This window comes from Equus quagga, chromosome 10 (genome assembly GCF_021613505.1).
Source record: "Equus quagga isolate Etosha38 chromosome 10, UCLA_HA_Equagga_1.0, whole genome shotgun sequence".
NCBI lineage: Eukaryota > Metazoa > Chordata > Mammalia > Perissodactyla > Equidae > Equus > Equus quagga.
Window position 1 is genome coordinate 62524203 of NC_060276.1, and position 22932 is coordinate 62547134.

Genomic DNA, 22932 nt, shown 5'->3' on the forward strand with positions numbered 1-22932 from the left:
TCTTTGGAATCCTGGAACCACAAGAAATGCCTCAGAGGTGGCTGTTGGGCACTACCTTCTCTGCAATGGTAAGCAGTTGGATTATTTGTCCTCACTCCTCAAATCAGAATAACTCAATCTACATAGGTTTTACATGCTATGTCTCCACATAAAATTTTATATGAAGAAAGAGTACCATACACTTAAAAGTACTGCCTTAGGAAATATATTGATGGTTTATTCAGTTGTGAGATATGAGAATGAATATTCACTTAAGTGAAATGTGCATATTACTCTTGTTGTTGCTTCTGAGCCTAAATATCTGTTCCTAGTAAATTCAAACAAGATTCTGAAAGGCAAAAGTAAAGGCAGGTTAGCCTGCCTCTTCTCATTAAATAAAATTTGCTGCTAAAACTTAAACAGGCTTTGTGTTTATTAAGTCCTTAAGGAAAAACAGGAGGCTTTATTAGGTTATCCTTTTTAAAATCGATTGCCTATTATTCTAAATCAAATTATAGCTGCATCAGAATAGTTAACAGTATTTTTATCTTAATTTAGTTCACTAATCCCTCATGCACTTTTATAAAAATGATTTAAACATGCATGATTAAATTATATGACGTTTCAAACAAGATGAGAGAATAATTATCAAAATATCTTTAAGTGAAAAATAGAACATAGAAAAGTCATCATTTTTACTTAACTAAATAGCTTTTATGTTAAGAGTAAAATATCATAAAAATCTGTTTTGTAATTTTTATCTGAGGTCCTTAATAAAATGTATGCACCATAGTCTCAATTTAATTACTTTTGAAGTCAAATAATTTTTATTTATGTTTTCATTTGGGAACAGTTAGTAAGTTTGCATGGAGGAAAACAAATAATTTCTTCTAAACTCTGATTAATTTAAAATTTTCATTGAATAGGATGTTCTTAAAGTTAAAATATTGTTCATTGAAGATTATGGAAAAAAATAATTTTGTTTCCCTTTTTCTGAATCTAGAATGTGAGAATGCATTTAATAACATCTTTGGAAGAAAAAATTTAAAAATATCTCAATTTGTGAATATAGAATCTTTCAAGATTGTGTTTTTCTCCTGAGCATTACTTTTAACTTTTCCGAACTAGATGTATGTGCTGGCTAAGGTATTTTTTCTTTAAGTTTCATGATTATTGCAGTAAATGGTGGGTTTTTTTGAATAAAGAAATACTTAGGTAAAGACAATAAGGATGACCACACATGCAGTGGTAGCTCACTTCCAGTTTAGAGAAATTGTTCTCAAACTTTAACATATAAAATAATCATATAGCATGCTTGTTAAAAATGCAATTTTCTTGGTCCAGCCAGGTGGTGCAGCGGTTTAGTTAGCACGTTCCTCTTTGGCAACCTGGGGTTTGCCGGTTTGGATCCCGGGTGCAGACATATGCACCGCTTGTCCAGCCATGCTGTGGCAGGCATCCCACATATAAAGTAGAGGAAGATGCTCACGGATGTTAGCTCAGGGCCAGTCTTCCTCAGGAAAAAAGAGGAGGATTGGCAGCAGATGTTAGCTCAGAGCTAATCTTCCTCAAAAAAAAATGCAGTTTTCTGGTGTCTCCTGTTACAGATCTCTAATGAATAGTTTTGAGGTGAAGAAACTTGTATTTTTGACAAACACCACAGAAATTTTCGTATACATAATCCCTTAACCCTATTCTGAGAACAACTGGTTTGAGGCTTTGAATTTTGAGTTCTAATTAATTGAAAGGATTTACTAGAATGTTAATGAATTTGTTTTGCTTTTCATTGTGTGTCAGTGGGAGAAACGTGAGTGATTCCAGGGCATTGAACACTGATTTAGGTCAGTCAGTACTTCTTTTAGTGCTTACCATGTGCCAGGCAAATTTGTAGGGCTGAGTATACAGCAATGAATACAAAAGCCAAAAATCCTTACCATTGTGGAGTTTCATTTTAGAGGGAATAGATTCACAACAAACAATAAATATATAATAGATATGCAGATTTTATATTATGTTAAAAGGTGTTAAGAGTTCTGAAAATAATAAAATAAAACAAGGAAGAGGGAGAAGAAGTGTTGAGGTAGAAGTAAACATATAGAGACAGTGGTCAGAAAACTTCTTATTGAGAAGGTGAATGTTAGGTAAAGACTAAACAGAAATGAGGGAGTGGGTCATGCCAAAATCTTAAAGAAAATTAATCTGAGCAGAGAGCGTAGAGAGAGCAATGACTGTGAGTCAAGATGTGCCTTGACATATTCTTGGAATAGGAAAGAGGCTTGTGTGGCTAGAGCAGAGCAAACTACGGGGAGAGGATTGGAGATGAGGTCAGAGGGCTAATGGGTTGAGGGACATGGAAGGTCAGGTAAAGCCTGTAGGTCACTGTAAGGACTTTGGCTTTTATTTGAAGTGAAATGTGACACCATTGAAGGACTTTGAGCATGGAAGTGATGTGACTTGGTTTGCCACATTTTAACAACTTCCCTCTAACTGCTGCTTTGAGAATACATTGAAGAAATAGGAGAGAAATGGGTAGAAGCAAGGAGATAGCTTATACCATAGTAAAACCTCAAGCTCTTGCAAGATTATAGTGACGTTAGTGTTAATATCATAAATCTCAATCCATCCTGTAGCTGCCATTCAAATTAATCAACCAAAGTAGAATTCAAAGCAAGAAATTTCTGAGACTCAGTATTTCAGATAATGTAGAATTCTGTCTTCAGCCATGGGCAACCTTAAACTTAAAATAACCCCACAGATTAGCCTAATTATAAACAGCTAACCCCTGGCATATTGCAGTGTTCTGCACAGAGAATACATATTGATAGACAATCTTAGGAAATGCCGCTGAAAAACATCTTTAGGTTATAGGAGCATGATCTCAACCTAAATCTCACAGGTTTATGCCAAGCAACACAGGTATTATCATCATGAGGTTAATAGCATTTCAGTAACATCATTAATTCTCGGGATTATGTGGTTCAGCATCTGGGCCTATAAAGATGAAATAAGCCTCAAAAGCACCAAAGTCTAGAAATGACTTCATTGAGTTGCAATGTAAATGGATTAATTCCAGTACTGTAAAGTCAATATAGTTGAACATTGGCTACATCACAATATTCATTACTGTGGTCTGGATCAAGTTGGGATGAAGTAATTTCCCTTGAGTTTAGTACTTAGATAGCCTATAGGGTGATCTTCTTGGACTTGACTTGAGAGCAGCCTTCCCTACCGCTAAATAAATTGGCTTTTATTAGTTGCACATGGATATCTATGATTTGGAAGAGTCTCAAACAAGATCCATATGGCCTGTGACACTCTAGGCTCAAACACTTGCACACGTGAGATGAGATTCATTTTTTTTGGTAAAAGTGATGGAATTAATAGCAAATGATAAAACACAATGTGAAGACCTACAAATACAGAGAAGCACTAGGTGGTTGTAATTTTAATAATGCTGCTTTCAACTTTGCCGTGGAGCCACACCTTTGCAACATCATTCCTATCACTCACATACCAAATTCTCAAAAATAGTTGGCATAGGGTGCATGCTTAAAATTCCACACTGACTGGTTAAAATCAGAATATACAGGCTACAACTAAAATTTAGTGTCATGGTTAAATGCTGAATATTATTATAATTTTTATTTCTAAATGACTTATTTTAGGTTCTCAAAAGAGTTGCAGTTTTGCAATGGCAAGCCTAAATAAAAGCATATAAACCTTAGATGCACAAACAAACTGAGTTTTCAAATATATTTCTTTATCATCTATAAGCAGCAACATTTTCAGGTACCTCATAATTTTTTTAATATTGGGGCAAAATTTGAATGGCCTATAAAAAAAGTAAATAAATATATTTTAAGTGTTCGATCATCTATTTAAATTTTTTATCATATTACCTTAAACATTAGGAAGAAAACAATATTCAGGTTATTTGCCAACAAGGGAAGTTGAGAGAAAAAGCTAGTACAGTATGATGCAAAATGATTAGCTTTGATATATTAAAATGTTGACATGGAACAGTAGCTGTAAGAATGCAGGCATTTTGCTAGTATCCACTCATCATAACCACTTTGGAATGCATATGTTTACATGTACAGACTTGTACATAATCTAGCTTACTGAATTCCAAGAATTTCTTACTTTGTGTTGTTAGTGGAACAAATCTATAGAATTTTCAGTTTGCTCCTCCTACAATAATATGAGTTAATTACTACTAGTCTCCACATTTTATCAATGAGAAAACTAAAATTCAGAGGTTGCTGAATTTGTCCAAGGTTGTATAGCTGGAAAATGATAAAGTCAGAATACGAACCAAGAATGTTTTATTTAACCACTGTGTTAAAGAAATTATTCACGTACTTGAGCATTATGCACCTTGCATACATCTTTCATATAATTATCGTCCTGGCAAAGAGATTCTTCTTCAATCATAGTAAATGTTAAGTTATTTTATATTTGAAAGAAGCATATACAAGAGACCATGAATATGATGATGAATTTGCATAATGTTTTGATTATGCTAAAATTATTTGCAAATCTCTAAATGTCAGCAGTCAACTAATTTCTATGTGCTATAATTTCTATCTCCTTAATGAGGATATTAATGCTTATTTATTCCACATTTATGTTGGTAGATGGAACTCAATGCTTTTGTGACTAGCCTACCAATTTCCCAAATTGGTTATTTTTCAATTGGTTGTTTAGCAATTATTTGGGGAAGCAACAAATATTTAGTAAGCATCTATTATATGCAATACATTGTTCTGGTTATAGTGCATAATAAAATGACAAAAAGATGGAATCACATTCCTGAAGAAACTGAGTGTCTGGAGAGGTTAAATTTCTATAAAAACATATCTGTGATATAGAGAAGAGTATGAAAAGCACTAAAATACAGGCAAAAATGTTACGTGAGTTCAGAAATAAAGATTAGATTTAGATGGGATCACAGAAGAGTTCATGGAAGAGGTGGTATTTGAGCAGAAACTTGAAGGATTGACAGGACTGAGAGGCAAAGCTAGGGAAAAAGACCATTCCATTTGGAGGGGGCAACTTGAACAAAATCATACAAACAAAAAAAGTGCAGACTCTGTAATGGAAGTGATCTGATTTAATTGGAACGTAGTCTATGCGAGGAAGGGCAATGGAGAAATTATATTGGAAAGGTAATTTTGGCCTTGAATTCTATCCTAAGTTATTTGGGCATTATATTTTAACCAGTAAAGTATTATTAAAGGGTTTTGAGCAGAGAAGAGATATTATTTAAGCTGTACTTTAGGAATTAGGCATCTCCAGTTTGGTTACCATAGTGACCGAAATAACTGAACCACATGTGGTTATTTTTGCCATTAATATGAATGGATGGGGTGGACCAACCTGCAACTGAGCCATTGCTTATCATTAAATTGTAATAACAGAAGCACTCAGATCAAGGCAGTTAAACTAGTTGTGAAGGTTTGAAACTTACCATATCTTTGAAACACAAAAATAGAAGTACAGCTGGAAACACTTTAGCTATAAAATCTATTTTTACAGTTTTTTTACTTAAGGCTTCCCATGCAGAACTGGCAACTTAGTGTATTTATTTCTGTACTTTTCTTAAATTATAGTCTGTATTGATATGATTCTAAGCATAAATATAAGAATCCTTTGCATTTAAACCTCACATTCAACTTTTCTATATGGTTTTGTATCTACAGCCGCATTCTACAACATCCCTATGAGGTTAGTAGGCAGGCAGTCGAAGGAATGGAGACTCGAAGAGGTTAAGGAGCTTGTCAGAAGTCATTCAATTTATTACTATCAGGGCTGGGGCAAAAGCCATATCTCTTTGCTTTGAGTTCAACCCTTTTTCTAGTGCACAAAAATGCTGCTTCCTCCAGGAGAAAGGGATACAATCTTCACCATATTTACAAATATGGAAAACTCAAGTACAAACCAATTCCCAAATGTTTAATATAGCACAAACAAAATTAGTTGAATGACTTTTTCCCTCTTTACCTGGATGTTTAGACATTATGTTGACATAGCTTAAGTGCATACTTTTCATAGTTTCAGAGCATCGTTTGAGATTTTAACTGTTTATTGAAATCACCATGGCAAATTAGCCATGACAGGTTAGGGTGAATCAACACCACGCATAATAAAGTTGACATTGGGCAATTTTACAGTTGTCTTTATCGTACTAAACAATCCTTTTCATGTAATTTACCTAAATTATCCGGATTAGCTGTCTTCGTTTATAGAGGGATTTGTATAATTGTTAAGCCTTTGACTCACTTTGTATTATATAGACATGCTCAAAGTTGTAGTTTACGCTCTGCATGTAGTGAAAAATGTATCTTTGAATAAGATAACTGGAAAAAACTGTGTGGAATTGGTATATAAATTTAAATAAAAATGACATTCTTTCTCTTAGAGGGCCAGGTCCATATGCTAACAAGAAAATAATCATTAACCTCTTTCTTTGGCAGTGGCTTCAAAGCAGCGGATTTGACTGTAGCGTGATACCCAGGACCAGTCATCAAAATTGTTAAGGAGTTGAGGTTTATCTTTGGTATTTCTGTCTTCTTTTCTATGTCGTCTGCCTACACTCTTTCAAAGTCTCTTTCTCCCTGAGACCCATTAGTTGCAGGTTATTTCAGTCCAAACCAGACTTAGCAATTAATTTTCTCCCAGTTAAGAGCTAATTGTTTTTCCTCTCATAAACATATATTTGAAAATCAGAAGCTAGAACTTCAGTAAAAGTTATATTTCTGAGCATGGGGTGGATTATTTTCTGCTACATCTCAATCGTCATAATGCATAGATGTTCCAACAATTAATTGGCACTACTAATACCAAGTGTACAATTGGAACTGGTGACTGCAATTTCAAAGTAAAAATGTCATTAGTATTGCATTAATTTCTGCCTAATAAAACACTATTAGGCTAATCTGAGTGTAGCTGTGTCTTGGAATCATCTTGCATATACCTGCTTTCTTGTGTCTATGACCAACGGTGAAAGTAACTGGTCCAATAAAAGCCATCAAGTCATAAAGTAAGCCATTAAACAGAATTCACAAGAACCTGGGCTCTTGCTCTTTGTATTTATACTTGGCCGCCATATCTCATCCCCAGCTCACATTCATTTCATGGACTTAGGATTTCTGCTACTCTTCCTATTTGATAACTATTCAGTTGAGGATCCACTACTGACCTGGCTACCTACTCAAAACAATGCCTACTGGATGCCAAATAAAATCTCATGCCTAAGTTGTTTTTACCCTTACCCCTTTGGCTTATACTCTGATTCCGCTTCTACCAAGATGCAGAACACCTGGAGCAAATGTGTCTTGAGAGACTTTTTTTGGTTGAATTCAGAAAACATCTCTGTAGTCTGATAAATTTCTGAAAGAAAATGTGTGTTGGCTTTTGTTTAATTATATTTTGTATGGTGATAAGTCATTGTGCTGCTTCAAGGATACCAATTTCTCCTGTGATTTTGGCCTATTTAGAAAAATACCCTGGGGGCCGGCCCCGTAACCCAGTGGTTAAGTTCATGCGCTCCGTTTTGGCTGCCTGGGGTTTTGCTGGCTGGGATCCCGGGTTCAGACACAGCACCACTTGTCAGGCCATGCTGAAGTGGCATCCCACATAGCACAAACAAGAGGCACTCACAACTAGAATATACAACTACATACTGGGGGTCTTTGGGGAGGAGAGGAAAAAAAAGAAGATTGGCAACAGTTGTGAGGTCAGGTGCCAAACTTTAAAAACAGAAAAAAAAGAAAAATACCCTGGTAGAAATGTACATTGAGCCACTTTGTGCCTTGTTTCTAGGAAGTTACAGCCCTTGCTGCAGTTCAACCACGGTCAAAATCTTTGGCACTCACCCAATTAATGATCCATTTGGCCACTTATTGCTCAGGAAACCACTATTATTTTCTCAGATTTGCCCCACCCTAGCTAGGAATTTCTCCAAAAGAACTTGGGTAGACAATGACAAAAGCTGTATTATTAGAGTATTCACCATGTTTGAGTAGTCCATGTTTGAGGCAATGGAGTTATGGGAGTCAGAAAGCAGCTTCATGAACTGGGCACGATTTATATGAAAGGATTTTGAAAAATCCAAGCAAGTCAGTAGCACAGTATAGAGCAAAAGGATAGCATGATTGCAGTATAAAACCATTCTATACTAACACAATAAAGCTTTTTTTTCTATGTCAACTCAAATTTTCCGAATGCGTTGAAGTTGGGTTTAGGAGTTGAGGTGGGATTTCTTATTTATTTATGTTAGCTATTTGATGTTGTTATATAGAATACATATACATTTTATTCATTTTTACATCACTGTCATATATTTTCATATTATTTGATTGTAGCAAAAACTGATACCTATCTCCTACTACTTTTCTCCCCTTATCCAATTTTAACACAATTTCCTCTATTCTGAACATCTAGAATAAAGACTATATTTCCCAATCTCCCTTGCAGATAGATGTGGCCGTGTGACTAAGATCTGGCAAAAATGATTATAAGTGCAAATGTGGGGTATCAGTTTCCTTAAAAGAAAGCTGGCACACGGCCTCCATGTCTTTTCTTTGTCCCTTCATCCTTCATGCTAGCTTGAATGCACACATGATGGTTTAAGGATGGAGGACATACATAGTGAAGCATTAGGATGGAAGATTCCTGGTTTCTTACAGACTTCATGAATCAAAGCTGCCATACCAGCCTTGGACTGCCTATAGTCACACTTTTACATAAAAGAAAAATAAACCTCTAAATTACTTAAGCCACTATTTTTCAAGTCTCAATTTTTACTTGGTGAACTTAATCCTAATTGAACATAAAAATTCTTGGGCTGTATCTCATATAGGGGTAGAACTATTCAATTGTTTCACCATAACATTTGGAAGTATAGTCTATTTGATAGCAAAGCTGCTGAAGTTAAACCAACTGGGGTCAAATACTAGCTGTGGCTTTGCTAGCAATTTATTTACCTTTTCTGAACCTGTTTCCTCAGCTATAAAAAGAAATTTTAATAGTAACTCCCCCTCTGAGTTTATTGTGGGAAATAAAGGAGAAAATTAATACAAATGGATTCTACATATTAAGCTTGATAAACATTATGTATTAGCATTATTGGTTTTCTATGCTGCTACTTGATCTATACACTTAATACTTCTGGCACACTCACTTCCATACAGAAGAATCCTTGTAATTGCTTTGCCTAAAAGTTACAGTTGAAATACATTAGAAATATTCTGGTAGCATGTCTGTGACACACCCTCACATGTGTGAGGATTTTTTATTAAAACCTTTTTAAAATCATCTAAGTTGTCCAATCGCTGACATGTTTTAATAGACATTACAGAAATGACCTCTTTTGAGCTTTTAATTCATAGTTGTTCTGATATTATTTTTCTGATCTCATCCAGTTTAATGCCTGTTTTTATGTTATAACACAATTATTTTAATGTAATAGAAATATCTTCTTAATTAATTCAATTGCCATTGAGTATCTCTATACGTGATTTAGTAGTTGCTGTGCCAACAAACCTCAGCAGGGTGAGATAAGAAGTGGCTTTCAGCTATCACTCTAAATTTACTTGACAATAAGTTCAGTGCTATTTTAATAGGTTTTTTAGTTTTTACAAAATAAATATAAGATCAGAAATGAGGGAAAGATCATGAAGAAAACCAAACATTAGAACAAGAGACTGTTCCCAAATAACTGTACTGAGTTAATTATGTAAAGATGTGTTATTGCATGTTGCTCATGACTACTATACTTCGTTTTGCCTTTTTTTCATCCAGAAGCTATTTACATCTATTTTTGGATCTAGTGTATAAATGCAAATAGTGTTTTAGGAAACAAAGTTATTTTGCTACTCTTACTACATAGTTGTCAGGCTTCATCACTACCTATACAATAGAGACTAACTTTATATAGTGGCTCTATATCTCACTAGTTAAGAATCCAAATTTTGGAATTGGGCAAATCCGTTTTCCAATTACAGATATATCACTTACTATGTGGCATTTACAAGGAGTACCCTGAGCCTCAGTTATGGGTTTTCTTTTCTTCTGTTTCTGTTCTCCTCTTACTTGGTGATGTCATCAAGTTTCATGATTTTAAATACTATCTGTATGCTGATTACTAAAAAGATTATATGTTCAGCCCAAAATTTTCTCCTGAATTATATGTGTATATATATATGTATATATATATGTGTGTGTATGTGTATATATATGTGTATATATATATGTATGTATCTTCTTCCTCAACATTTCCAATTGAATGTTTAATACCCATCTCAAACTTAACACATCCAAAAATGAACTTCTGACCCTCAGCTCTGCCAAAATTTTGCTCTAATTGCAATCTTCTTTGTCTTCGTTAACGACAATTTGATCCTTCCAGATGCTCACGCCTCAAACCATATATTCACCTTTGACTCCTGTCTGAAATTCATACCCCACATTTAGTTCATCTTCAGAATATATCACCTGACCACCTCTCACCATCTCCTTGGTTCATGTCTCCATCATCTCCCACGTGAGTTATTGAAGTAGCCTGCTAAATGATCTCCTTGCTTATGTCATTGCACATCTGAAATCTCTTCTCCAATCAGCAGCCAGAGTGATCCTTGAAAAGTAAAAGGGACATCACTTCTCTGTTCAAAACCATGCAATGGTTCCCCATTTGACCAAAAATAAAAGCCCAAGTCTTCATGATGTCCTACAAGGTCCTATATTGTGGATGCACCACACCACTTCCACTGTACCTCCCCGATCTCATCTCCTGTTACTTTCCCTCTCACCCACTATTTCCTGCCACAATAAACTCCTTAGTTTGCATTGAACATATTAGGCTTTCTCCCTGCTCAGGTCCTTTTCATTGGTTGTGTTGTCTGCGTGGACATTTCTTTCCTGATATATCTACATGAATCACTATTTCATCTCCATCAAGTTTTTGTTCAAATGTTACCTTTCCAATTAAGTGTTCCTTGATTATGATATTAAAAATTGAAATTCTCCCTTTTTATTTCTTTGCTTTCTGATATTTTTATTTATTTAGATATAATTGACATATAATGTTTTGTAAGTGTAAGGTGTACAATATGTTGATTTGATACATTTGTATATGGCAATAGGATTGTCATCTTAGCATTAGCTGACATCTCTATCTTGTCACATTATTATTCCTTATTTGTGGTGAGAACAATTAAAATCTTGTCTCTTAGCAACTTTGAAGTTTATAATACAGTATTGTTTAATATAATCACTATGCTGTGCATTAGATCTACAAGACTTAGTTATCTACAAGTTGCACGTTTGTACTCTTACAGGTTGTTTTCTTCTGCCTTGTTACCCTTAATGTTTTTTTGTCATTAATTTTTGAGAGTTTTAATATTATATGCCTTGGAGAAGGTCTTTTGCATCGATTTAAATAGGACTTCTATTGATTTCATGTACTTGTAAGTTCAGTTTCTTCTCCAGGTCTGGGAAGTTCTCAGCTATTATTTATTTCAACAAGCTCTCTGCTCCTCTCCCCTACCTCTTCTCCCTCTGGGATACCTACACTCCTTATGTTACTTTTCCAAATTGAGTCAGATATGTCTTGAAGAATTTCCTCATTTTTAAAAAAAACCTTAGTTCTCTCTCCTCTTCCACCTGAAGTATTTCTATATTTACATCTTCTAAGTCACTAGTTCTGTACTGCATAAGGTCTGTTCTATTTTTTATGGTTTCTACATTATTTTTATCTCATTAATTGTGTTCTTCATATCCAGAATTTCTGTGGGTTTTTTTTTTTGAGGACTTCAATCTCTTTGGTGAAGTATTCCTTCTTTTTTTTTTTTTTTTTTTTTTAAAGATTTTATTTTTTCCTTTTTCTCCCCAAAGCCCCCTGGTACATAGTTGTATATTCTTCGTTGTGGGTCCTTCTAGTTGTGGCATGTGGGACGCTGCCTCAGCGTGGTTTGATGAGCAGTGCCATGTCCGCGCCCAGGATTCGAACCAACGAAACACTGGGCCGCCTGCAGCGGAGCGCGCGAACTTAACCACTCGGCCACGGGGCCAGCCCCAAGTATTCCTTCTTTTCATTGATTTTATTCATGAGCTCATTGCACTATCTTTCTGTGTTGTTTTGTAACTCATTGACTTTCTTTATGACAACTATTTTGAACTCTCTGTCATTTAGATTGTAATCTTTGTGACTTCATGTTTGGTTTCTGGAGACTTGTCATTTTCCTTCTGTTCTGCAGTGTTACTGCAGTTCTTCATGGTGTTTGATGAATTGATCCTCTGCCAGCACATTGGTGGTAGTATTTGGCTGCAGATTCCACCTTCCACCACTGAGGGGTGCAGGAGCTCTGTTTTCTGATCCCACATCATCTCCTGGTAGTTGTACCAGTCAGGCATCAACTGCTTAGTGGAGTGCATGCATGTGAGTGTGTCCTCTGTGCTTGGTGGGCAGGCCTACTGAGCTGCTACAATAGGTGGAAAGGGCATTTTCACACAGGCCTGGCTGATGCACTTGCTGAGGGGATTGTGCTCATGTTGACAAGGTGTCTGCCACCATTCAGTGGAGAGTGTGTGGGCAGGGCTGCCTCAGTAGGTGGGTGCACTTATGGGCCACAGTACCACTCTGAAAGCAATTACATGCAGGCTAGATTGCCCCCACTCCACTCACAGTCATGCTAGCTGCTGTGTGAGGATTTTCAACCTGGATTACTGCTTCCAGGGAGGAGGAAGTGTCTGCTCACCTGGTTCCACTGCTTCCTGGGGATCCAGTCCACCCACCTTCAGATGTATAGCTGCATGGATCTCTCAGGCATCCTGTTGTCTTGTGTAGGAAATTCTCTGTTGGTTAATGAATGTCCATTTAGGTGTAAGTTAGAGGAGGGAGACAAAGGAAACAGCTCACTCTGCCATGATGCTGACATCCCTCCATGTATTTTCTACCTGCTGAATTCTGAGTAGTATGAACTTTTAACAAAATTAATTCATCCAATTCATGACATTGGGATATCTTTCTATTTGTTTTTGTCTTTGTCAATTTGTATCATCAAAGTCTTATAGTTTTCATTGTACAGTTCTTTCACTTCTTGCTTAAATTCATTCCTAAGAATTTTATTGTTTTTGATGCTATTGTGAGTGGAATAATATTATTTATTTCTTTTTCAGACGTTCCGTCATTAGGGTATAGGAACACAACTGATTTTTGCATGTTAATTTTATATCGTGCTATTTTACTGAAGTTTTTGATTGATTCCAAGTTTTTGGTTGTCTTTAGATTTTCTACATATAAGATCATATCATCTGAAAATCATGACAACTTCACTTCCTCTTTTTTGATTTGGATCTCTTTTATTTCATTGTTTTGCTTGATTGCTCTATCTAAGACTTCCAGTACAGGCAAGCCTCAAGGTTATTGTGAGCTCAGTTCCAGACCAAGACAATAAAGTCAATATTCCAATAAAGTGAGTGACACAAATTTTTGGTTTTCCAGTGCCAAACAGGAATTCATCCTTGTACCAGTCCTAAACTGCATACTTCTCCATATGTGTAAATACTTAATTTTCTTAAACTGGTTCCAAAATACAGCCAGAATAAAAGCCAGAACCTCAACCAATGCAGCAGGCTCAAAAACAAGAGAATCTCGGGGCTGGCCCCGTGGCCGTGTGGTTAAGTTCGCGCGCTCCGCTGCAGGCGGCCCAGTGTTTCATTGGTTCGAATCCTGGCGCGGACATGGCACTGCTCGTCAGACCACGCTGAGGCGGCGTCCCACGTGCCACAACCAGAAGGACCCACAACGAAGAATACACAACTATGTACCGGGGGGCTTTGGGGAGAAAAAGGAAAAAATAAAATCTTTAAAAAAAAAAAAAAAAAACAAGAGAATCTCACCACCTGGGCCAAGGACCATTGGAGAGAAGACTGAGCAGAAAAGATTCATGCAGATACCTTGCTCAAAACCAATGATGGCACCAGAAACAGGCAGAAAGTTGTTTCACATCCCAGGTTTCTGACACCAAATATGGCAACTTAGAAAAAATAGATAGAGTGTTTATTTGGGGTCTTAGAATTGCAATTTGGGGAACACAGGTTCTGGCAGAAGCCAGAAAAATGTCCCCTTAACGAGTAAAAGTCAGGAGTTTTTATTAACAACATGGGAAGCCCAGAACAATCACCTCAGTTGTTTGTTAGGGCAGATAAATTTATGCTACAGTTCATTAGCTTACTCTAGGACATCTTGTTGTTAGCAGAAAAAAGTATATTTTCGCATAGTCCTTCAGAATGTTCTTTCTCAGCAAATGACTCCCTTTTGGCAAGTTAACAAGGTCAGCAGTTTCATATTTTTAAGAAGATGGAGTCCAGGATACAAAATGGAGTCGCCATTGTCAACTCATTTCACAATATATTGTGTTTCCATTTTCATTTGTTTCAAGATATTTTTTTATTTCCCTTTTGACTTCTTCTTTGACCCATTGGTTGTTCAGGAGTGTTGTTCATATTCCATATCCTTGTGAAATTTCCAGATTCTTTTTGTTGATTTTTAGTTTCCTACTATCATTATGGTCAGAAAAGATGTTTACTATGATTTCAATCTTTTTCAATTTGCTAAGACTTGTTTTGTGTCCTATAATATCATCCAACCTGGAGAATGTTCAATGTGCCTTTGAGAAGAGTATCTCTTCTGGTGCTCTTGGGTAAAATGCTCTATAAATGTCTGTTAGGTCCATTTACTTTAATGTATGGTTGAAGTCCAGTGTTTCCTTGTTCATTCTATATCTTGATGATCTATTCATTGCTGAAAGTAGGGTACTGAAGACTCCTACTATTTTTGCATTATGGTCTACTTCTCCATTCATATTTGTTAGTATTTGCTTAATGTATTTAGGTGCTCTGATGTTATGTGTGTGTATATTTATGATTGTTATGTCTTCTTGATGAGTTGACCCCTTTATCATTATATAATGGTCTTCCTTATCTCTCACTATCATTTTTAGCTTAAAATGTGTTTTGTCTGATGTAAGTATAGCTATCTTCACTTTCTTTTGGTTTCCACTTGCATGGAATATCTTTTTCCATCCCTTCACTTTGAGAATATATGCATCCTTAAAACTAAAGTGGGTCTTTTATAGGCAGCATATACAGTCATGCATGGCTTAATGATGGAGATACTTTCTGAGAAATGTGTCCTTGAATAATTTTATCATTCTGTGAACATGATAGAGTATCCTTTCAGAAACATACATGCTATAGCCCACTACACAACTAAGTAATAGGGTACTAATCGTATGGGGCCACCATCATACATTCAATCTGTCATTGAGCAAAATTTAATTATGTGGTGCATGACTGTAGTTGGGTCTTGTTATTTTTTATCCATCCAGGTACTCTGTACCTTTTTTTCTGAGGGAGATTCACCCTGAGCTAACACGTGTTGTCAGTCTTCCTCTTTTTGGCTTGAGGAAGATTTATCCTGAGGTAACATCTGTGCTAACCTTCCTCTATGTTGTATGCAGGATGCCACCACAGCATGGCCACTGATGAGCAGTGTAGGTCTCTGCCCAGGAGCCAAACCCAGGCCACCGAAGTGGAGTGCACTGAACTTAACCACTAGGCCATGGAGCCAGCCCCAAAGCACTCTGTGACTTTTGATTGGTGAATTTAGTCCATTTACACTTAGAGTAATTATTGATATGCAAGGACTTACTAATGCCATCTTGTTAATTGCTTTCTGGGTGTTCTGTTTGCCATTGTTTCTTTTTCTCTGTTTCTGCCAACCTTTGTAAGCTGGTGATATTTTTGTGGTTGTTTGCTCTGTCTCCCTTTTCTTTATCTTGTGTGGATTTAGTCTACATTTTTGTGTTGTGGTTACCGTGAGGCTTACATAAAACATCTTATAGATACAGCATTCCGTTTCAAGCTGAGAGAAACTCAGCTTTGATTGTATACTAAATCTCTACAGTGTTACTCTGACTCTTTTATATTTTTGATGTCACTGTTTACCTATTTTTTAATTGTGTATTAATTAACAAATTTTAGTAGCTATAATCATTTTAGTAATCTTTTCTTTTAAGCTTTATAGTGTAGTGAAGTGGCTGATATATCATCTTATTATAGAATTAGAGCTTTCTAAATCTAACTGTATATTTACCTTTATTCATAAAATGTATACTTTTATATGCATTCACATCTCTAATTAGTGTCTTTTCATTTCATCTTGTACTCATTCCAGCATTTATTTCAAGACAAGTGCAGTGGTGATGAACTACCTCAGCTTTTGTTTATCTAGAAAAGTCTTTATTTCTTCTTCATATCTGAAGAATAACTTCTGGATAGAGTATTCTTGCCTGGCAATTTTTCTTGCAACATGTTAAATATGTCATTCTACTCTCTTCTGTCCTGTAAAGTTTCTTTTCAGAAATCCACTGATAGACTAATGGGGGTTCCTTTGTAGGTCACAAACTTTTTTTCTCTGTATACTTTTAGGATTTCCTCTTTATCTTTGATTTTTGACAATTTTAGTATAATATGTCTTGAAGAAGGTCTTTTTTTGTTGATAGTAGGGTGATCTATTAGCTTTATGAACTTGGATGTCCAGGTCTCCCCCTAGGTTTGGGATGTTCTCAGCTATTATTTCTTTAAATGAACTTTCTGTCCCCTTCTCCCATTCTTTTACTTCTGGAATCCTGATTATTCTAATGTTTGTTCTTTTGAGAAATTCCCAAGGATTGCATAGGCTTTCTTTGCTCTTTTTTGTTCTTGTTCTTCTTTGACTGAGTCACTTCTAAATCCTTGTCCTCAATTTATTTATTCTGCCTTCCATTTGCTCTACTCTATTGCAGATGCTCTTTACTGCATTTTTCATTTTATTCATTGAGCTCTTCAGCTCCAGAATTTTTGCTTCTTTCCTTTTTATGATTTCTATATCCCTGGTAAATATCTCATTTTATAATTGTATTTTTTAATGATTTAGCTGAGTTTTCTGAGTTTTCTTGCAGTTCATTGAATCTCTTCAACACAATTATTTTGAATTCTTTATCACCTTGTGCACAATTCTATGCTTTTATAGTCAGCTATTAGAAAATCTCTTTTGGAGATGAGATTTCTCCTTAATTTCCAAGTCCCATGTAGTTTTACGTCATTGCTTTCACATTTGAAGTAGCAGACACCTCCTTAAATCTTTACTAACTGCCTTCAGATGTAGTATACTGTTCGTTGGTGGTGTTATAGCTGGTATTTTCCATGCCTTTGTATAGGTACAGTTGGTCCACTCTTCTTGCTTCGTTTTCTACCAGAATTCTTAATCTTTTATGTCTTCTGTGGTTCTTACCACTCACCAGGTTGTCTTCTGGAAACCTCTTTTTTTCCCTCTATAAGGTAATGTTATAGCTCAAGTTTGTGATTTTTCTCCTTGCCCACCGATCCTAGTTTGTTTGTCTGATAGCACATCATTTACCAGACTCATTTACCAGAGTTGCTCTTATTGTAGCACTCAGAAGTGTACACAAGAATCTGGCCTCAGGGGCCGCCCCCATGGCTGGATGGTTCAGTTGGCATGCTCCACTTCGTTGGCCCAGGGGTTCGCCGGATCGGATCCTGGGTGCAGACATGGCACCTCTCATCAGGTCATGCTGAGGCGGCGTCCCACATGCCACAACTGGAAGGACCCACAACTAAAAATGCACAACTATGTACGGGGGGCTTTGGGCAGAAAAAGGAAAAATAAAAATCTTTTTAAAAAACCCAGAATCTGTCATCAGAGTGGGAGGATGTGAGTTTAGCATTTGAGGTGTTGGGGTACCCACAGGCCCAGTGGGGCCAATCTTCAAGTGAAGTTCTCCCAGAGGATTGTGGACAAAATTCCTGCTGAAATTCTGAATGCAGTTAGCAGAAATCACATTTTTTTTTTTTGAGGAAGATTAGCCCTGAGCTAACGTGTGATGCCCAACCTCCTCTTTTTGCTGAGGAAGACTGGCCCTGAGCTAACATTTGTGTCCATCTTCCTCTACTTTATATGTGGAACACTTGCCACAGCATGGCTTGACAAGTGGTGCATAGGTCCACGCCTGGGATCCAAACTGGCAAACCCCGGGTCACCAAAGCTGAATGTGTGAACTTAACTGCAGTGCCACTGGGCAAGCCCCACCACATCCTTTTAATGTCCTTTAATATCCTTATCTGCCTCTTTCCAGATCTCCTCCGTTACCCCAGTCATGGAGGTGCTACCTCAGTACTCTGGGTGTTGCTGGAGAAAAACAGGTTTCTCCAGCAGCATCCCACACAGCTGGAGAAGGCAAGTACTCATTCACTGCTCTCCTTTTTCCCCATAGAGATAACTTCAGGATAGTTAAGCCACATGTTCTGTTCTCATGGTGGATGTGTGGCACTGGCAAAGTTCCTCTGCCCCTCTCCAATACTTCCAAACGGATACTTTTTTAGTTACAATGACATGCTGCAATCTCTCCGTGGGAAGGCTGCATTTCTTCAAATTCTCTCTGATTCATGGGTTTCTGCCCATGACAGCCCTGACTGTGGCTGTGAGGTGTTGAGGCAGGTTTGCTGGCTCCACTGGTTCTAGAGCTTATACTGAAGTCTGTCTGCATATTACCAGATGCAAAGGTGGGTGACACTGTGGGTAAGACTCCACCCAGGTCCCTTAGCATCAGGTGCTGGATCACGCAACTCCCACAGAGGCACCTTTGTTTGTGTATGGATGCCTAATTAGTTGTCAATAAGTGGGAACAAAAAGGAGGAATGTCTTATGCCATCATGATACTGATGTCATTCCCCATCCCCCTCCTTATTTCTGATACCCTTTATCTTACGTTTGTCCATATTATCATCATATAATGTGTTAATATCCTGTATCTTACTCATTTTTCAAGCTATGTTACTCCATTAAAATGTTAGTTTCAAGAGAATTTTTATGTTTCATTTACTGATGTATCCCCAGTACCTAGAATATTGTCAGGCACAAATTAGCCTGTTAATAAATATTAGTGCAATGAAATAATGAATGTCTAATAGAGATAATATTAGCCTCTGCATCATACGTTTTCTGTGAGGACCAAATGAAATAATGCATGTAAAATGCCTGGCATTCAAAATTTGAGGATAATATTATTATATTTAGATTATTTTATGTTATTTCAAGGATTCCTCAAATTTTCAAATAGATTTTCTCATGTTTTCTGATATTTGATATTTTCCCATGAGAGATGCTTCATATACTATCTAGGTTTACAAATTTTGGCATCTATCAAAATGAAAATACCCTGAGGAGGGGCACAGTATGATTTACATTGTAACAAAATCACTAGATAGAAGCCTTCACATTAAAAGTTAACTGTTATCTAGAGTGTTTAGACTAAAGAGTATGAAGGTCATGCAGATCTGTGTCATCAGGAAAGGGAAGGTTCGAAAAGAGCAGCCATGAGCTGGTGCTAACATATAATTAATTATATACCTTTTATTCATTTTGTCATAAGGATGTTATAGAGATAATTTAAGGCATTTCATATTATTATCAGTCCAGTACCCCAAAACGCATAAGTCTAGAAAACATAAATGATATTAGGAGGCAGTTGTGAATGAGAAGGCATAGATGGTCATGTGGTCAAGGCAGTAATAATTCACCAACTCCAAATAACCCGCCTCTCCTTGTGAGTATTCACTTTGCTTTCACCAATAATGAAAACTGCCCCAGGAACCTTTCCTTCTTGTCAAATGCAAAAACTTTTATGCTGATAGTATCTAAAATCACACTCCACAAAGGTTTTTATATTCAAAAAAGTAAATGCTATAGAAAAACATAAACTTTTTGTGCATACTATTGAGAAATAAATAAATAAACCTAACTTATGGCAAACAAGGGACACAATCTATAATTTTTCATGTTTCTTATGTAAATAACACACAGAAAAAAAAGAGATGTCCTGCCCTCCTTTAGCACCATATTTCACCAAGATTGTGTCAACACCAGCTAAGAGAAAAGATGCATTTAGATATCTACATAGCTGTTGCATTTTATTAGACAATTATTACAGTCCTGTTAATTTCTGGAAATGTTTATATAAATATTTCTGTTTAAAGTACACTCTTTCTAACTTCCAAGTTGGCCTCATGAATAGGGATAACCTGTGTTCTGGATAGGCATGGGTGATCCTGATTTATGATTACTATAAGTCAGTTAACACTTAGTAATTATTTTGGAACCCTGTTCATTCTCAAATAATTTTAAATTATATGATCTCCTCACATGGAGTCACTTTAGTTTCTGGACTTCCAGGTTTTTCTGGAGTTGTTTAGATTGTAGCTGCATTAATGTTATCAAGATAATAGCTCTATAAGCAAAGTCTTATAATATCTCTATCAGTTCTGACCTCATGAGTAACCTCAGAAACTTTATTAATGGTTTTCTTCTTGATTTCAAAGCATTCACTCACCTTATTTCCCATTCACCCCTAGATATGTGAGGGAATATAATTCTATTTAAAATTAATAAATACTTTAAAAATATATTTTAAGTTATACCCCAAATATTCTTCAATTACAATGTTATATTCACAAGAAAACAATGTTTTCATATTTTTAATTTTTGTTTTAATTATAATGTTAGAGCATGTGGTTCACCTTAGGTACCAACAATAGCGTCAGTATCTGCTTAAAATAATTTAATTATGGTAAAAGTTGTCTGAATTTTGTGTAATGGGAGTGTTATTGAGATCGATTGCATTGAAATTCTTAATAACTCACGTAGGTTTAGAGAGTTCCTGTAATGCTTGGAAAGAATGAGGTATTCTGGTCAATTTGATCTTCTGATGGACTAATGGTTAAGCACCTCCATAACATGCAAAATTTTTTTTCCAAAACTGGAATTCTGGCTCCCATTTAGGATGTATAAAGCTGGAAAAAGCAACACTCCACCCAAACAAGAAGAAAAAAACATAATCAAAAAAGGCAAACTTTTTAAGAATCTATCACAGCATCTAATGTAAGCTCTCAGGAGTGCATAGAATCCCTGGGAATTGTAGTCTCAAAAGGAGTTATGAAACACTTGCACGTTCTTTTCCATATACCTCAAAGGGTGCTCAGAAAAAAGGATGAGAGCATTTGGTGCAGGGTTGGGGATGAAGAGTAACAGCCAATACTGGAAAGACAGGGGACATTGCCTGGATCCTTCTCCTCTATCTCCACTATGCACAAAAATAGTAAGCTATTGGGGAAGGGTAGAAAATCCTTTTACCCTTAGGGCACAGGTGGCAATCCACTGTACCTGAGAAGAGAACATAATAAAACTTTAATGCACTGGGACAGAGTCAAGAAAACATTTTTAGACCAGAGCATTATAGAACTGCTACCACTCGTAGGGAGGGTAAGAATCCTAGAGAAATCACCACCTCTGAGAACCAGAAATACTACACCTACCTAAGATGGGGCTGACCATTCAAACATAAAAAATACCTTCAATCTCACATACCAGAATAGCAAGCACTGAATAACATGTAAAGGGAGTCTATACAAGATAACGCACTTTCCCCGAAACACATGCTCACAGAGAAAACCTAAAGTTATGGGGTGGAACATAAACATTAAGGAAAACTCTGGTAATCGAGCCCCAAACCTGTGCACAAGGTAACATTAGAAGAATTTTAGTCAGTAATATACATTGGGTAACCAGATCAACAACAAGATACATTAGATAGCCATGACAAGCTCAGCTATGAATAGTTTAAATCAACACTTCACACTGAAGCCCAAAGCAAGAAGAGTTGCATCCATTTCCAGGCATAAATACTACACCTCAATTTTTACTATCCTATACAAGATGTCTGATGTTCAAGCAAAAATTATGAGATGCAGAAAGAAGCAAGCAAAAGGAAATAAAATATTGAGCTGGCAGAATAAATAATCAGCTTGAATCAAGTGAAACATAGGTCAATATAAAATATCCAATCTGAGGACCAAGATAAAAACAAGAATGAAGACAAATGAACAAAGCTTCAGAGGGGTGTAAGATTACCATCAAAGGGAAATACATATAAATAAAAGGAGTCCCAGAAGGACAGGAAAAAGAGAAAGTGGCCAAAAGAATATTTGAAGAAATAATGGCTGAAAAAATTCCATATTTTATGAAATACAGTACACACCCAAAAAGCTCAATCTACTGCAAACCTAATAAACTCGGAGATCCACACCTAGACTTACAATAGTTAAATTAAGAAAAATCAGAGACAGATAACAGGCATGCTGACCATGGACCTAACTGTGGACACTGAAGCAGTCACGTGACCCAGGTCCAGCCCTGCTTAACCTTGGTCCAGAGCTGGTCTAGACTGCCTCCCAGTGGGAGCCACATCCATCAGGGCCTCCAGTAACATGCTTGGTGACCTCAGACTTAATTGTGGATGCTGCAGCAGCCCTATAACCCAATTCCAGCTCCTCTTTACCATGATCCCAGAGGCAGTCCTGCCAACCCAAAGACTAGCCCAGGGACCTGTTAGGAGCTTGTCCAGGGACATGGCAGGATCTTCACCTTTCTAAATGTTTGGTAACAGGCCTGCTGTCTGCAGACCCAACTGAAGACCAAGAATTGGCCTTATGACCTGGCTCCAGCCTCGTTAAACCACAGTCCAAGAGGCAATCCTATCTGCCCAGGGACCTGACAGGAATTACACCCACCATGTCTCTGGTAACAGGCCCATCAATTGCAGACCAAGCTGTGGACCCAGCAGCAGATATCTGACCTGGCTTCAGCCCCAATTGACTGTGATCCCAGAGGTAATCTCATTAGTTCAGGGACCAGGCAGGAGAAGATGTGTACATGCCAACATTAGTCTTTAAAGACAGGATGAGGTGTTTGCTTCTTCAAATGTGCTGACACCAAAACAAGACTACACAGAGTATGAAGAATCAGACACACATACACCATCAAAGTTTACTAAT